The 3,198-nt window shown below is 39.9% G+C and overlaps 1 pseudogene; it reads right to left on the reverse strand.

The window, feature by feature from the left end:
• Positions 1-227: 227 nt before the first annotated feature.
• Positions 228-2,659, reverse strand: LOC149560945 (uncharacterized; annotated as a pseudogene).
• Between the last annotated feature and the right edge of the window lie 539 nt (positions 2,660-3,198).

Consider the following 3,198-nt stretch of genomic DNA (forward strand, 5'->3'; position numbering starts at 1 on the left):
TAAATGTTTGATGTTGCACGATATAGGCCGCGAAGAATACAAATGGATAATTCATAATGAAGCTAGATTTATTTATTCGAATGGCATGCAAATAAATCAAATCTATAGAGGTGCTGTCCATTGGCCTTGTTGTAGCTCGGTATTCCTATTTTGGCTGAGACCATGGTAATTCCTTACTGAAATGATGACGGTCATAACATAACCCCTACTATGTCGACACTCTTAACCTAAGAATCAAGCGTTACTGTGTGATGGTCAAGCTGTCCCCTTGAATTGACTCCTTCATTCAGACAAGGCGCGGCCACTCTTTGCTCTGATGAATCATTCCCGTCTTCACATGACCTAATTTCGGCAGAGGTGCAACTTCCTTGAGCCCTAGTTTCATCCATGTTGATCAAATTATAGCCGTAAAGCCAATTCAGCCACTTGGGCTTGAAGAGCCGACCGAGATCCAAAAGACCGAGTCTTTCAAATGTTAGCCACAGGGACTCCAAGAGACGGTCGCGAAGGAAAGGATGTACACCCCGCAGGCAGTTGACTCTCGCCAGCTTCACTACAAACCTCGCGGACAAGTAGAAGAAAGAGAGAACAGCAAAGTAGCCAACGGTGTTCGAAGACCAAAACATGAACCAGGCCAGCTTACCATGCTTGTACTCGAGCATTGTATACAATGCCGCCATGAAACCACAGGCCGTAAATGCATAGGAAACCCAAACACGGGAGTTGCTGATGGCCGAGAACAACACCTTGTCTCCAGTGGTGAGAGGTGAGATCATCTGCCACATCAGCACCACAAACAGCGACAGAAAGAAGCCTAGGCAATCGAAATTGATGAACATCTTAAAGGAATCGATTGCAATGAGAATTGGCATGCCCAGCATTTTCTCTCTCTCTCCGTTCTTAATATCCGTCTTGAAACCGCCCGGAATGGTGAAGATAGCTGTGAATGACATTGTGGCTAACAAGACTGCCACCACTAATTCTTTGTCACGCATCGCGTCATACGTTTTATCCACCATCTTGGTGGCATTCTTGTATTTTGCGGCGCTTACCTTTGGGGCGCTGTACAGGAATGGCTTGTTCTTGGGAGGGTGACTTGTCAGGAGTGAAATTATATGGTAACTTTCGTGGTACTCTGTGTTTTCTCGTGCAATGTCCAGAGCTGTTAGCCCTGCCTCGTTGGACGCCTCCTTGCTTCTGCCCTGTATATTCAGCAACGAGATTACCCACTGCACTCATCACACGATTTATATTTAGGCGTAAGAGAAACATTGATAATGAAATCGCTTCGCTTCCTTGGAGAAGTAGTATTGTAATTATTTTTAATAAAAAAGAGTGCATTATTAAAACTTACATTGAATTTTTTGTTCCTTGCTGCAATTGTCAACATAAATCAATTACAAAAACCAAACAGTATGGTCGGCATAGACCAGTGAAATCTCTAGAAACACATGAGAAAATGTGCAGCCGCTTTTCTCAACTACAATCATTAAATACACAACCAAATTTATCTCTAGAATGCTCTGTAAATTTATTACTCATTCAGCTATAAATAGAATGGTTGAGGCTGGGATATCAGCGCTCAAGTTTGCATTTCCTGAGTTCTTCTGCAGTGTTAATTTCTCTGTTTTTGTTCAGCAATATGGAGGGGAGTGTGGTCCCTGAGGCTTCTCAAGTCCCTCATTCACCGGACCAGACAAATCTACCTTGTCTGATTTATTCAAGTAATCAACAATTCGCACTTGGCTAACTTGAGCAGCTAAATGTAAGATGTTCATTCCACACCTATTCCGTTTCATAACAGAGAGTTGGTTAATTTCTATCAACCTTCCAGATGCCCCAATTTCGATGCCATACAAATCGGAGTTTCATGCTCACCATTAGTGAGCAAACAAAGCTTGGGCTCAAATGCTACCAACTGCCTTATAATATGCACGTAGTTTCTCCCAACGGCTATATGTAAGGCTGTATTGCCATCTCTGTGCCGTACATTGAGTAGCTCTTCACGATACAATGGAACTAGTATACAATTCAGCTGATCTGCATTTTTGACATCCAAAACCATTGTCAATTGACACATCCCTCTAGAAAAACAAATATCTTATACAAAATACAAATTTTATTAAGGATCAATTTGTTTCTTGAATACATACATCTTTTCAAAAACAGCTAGTCCAACCTATACTAGAAATTAGTCATAAATTAAATATCACAGTTTTCAACAATGACTAACGATCTAAAATGTCTGATGGATAAGTGCAAGACTCTGGATAGCTTGTGCCAACAATTTTTCTCAAACTTAATTGATCTCTAAACTATCATCTTTTAGTTCTCTTGCATCTTCATCTTCATGATGGGCCATATAGTGCAAGTTCAAAATATAATTTACATAATCTAATTTAGAAACTTAAGCTGCATTCACTTAAGCTGCATTCATTATTATAAATTGTAGAAATATAATAGCTCTAGATAGAATCAAATCAAACTACACTCCTCCTCATGGAAAATAACACATAATTTGAGTGAGATCATGACCATTCCCAAGCTAGCATTTGAAATGGATAAGCAGAAATATTACCTGAAACTCCTCTTTTTATTGCAACCATTAAAGCTGTTTTAGCATCGATCTCTCACTGCTTTGTTGCCCTTTAGCTGCCATGGCTTTTCCCAACATCAAGAGTATCAATGCAAATTACCTTTATATAGTTAAGTCACTTAAGCCAAAAGGATAGCATGTTACATAATGAACTGTTGGCATGCGTACGTAATTTCTACTGCTGCCGACCACTCACTATCCAAGATTTATTGCTCAACCATCCACCGTCCACATCCCAGTCAACAACCTAGCCATCCTAGCTGTTCCAGCCACCGTCCACATTTAATTCAATACGACATGTGTTATATATTTGGTAAAATCTCAGACCTCTATATATAGAGGCTTAATGTAATACATTTCAGCAAGGCAATGGGCATAGAAGCAATAATACAAAGCTTTCTTATTTTGGTTTTAGTTTTCTCTATCTTTGCCCACCTTCATAGTGGTATCAGAGCCAGGTTGATTTTGGAGTCACAGTCTAGGCAGATTGTGGAGCTAAAAAAAGAGATTGATGCTACAAGAAAGGTATGTTGTGGGTTTAAAGGGGTGTTAATTCTTAGTGAAATTATTCTGAATATTTTATGGCAGACATATGAGATCAG

This window comes from Cupressus sempervirens, chromosome 4 (genome assembly GCF_028749045.1).
Source record: "Cupressus sempervirens isolate cs-2001-9-10 chromosome 4, ASM2874904v1, whole genome shotgun sequence".
Lineage (NCBI taxonomy): Eukaryota > Viridiplantae > Streptophyta > Pinopsida > Cupressales > Cupressaceae > Cupressus > Cupressus sempervirens.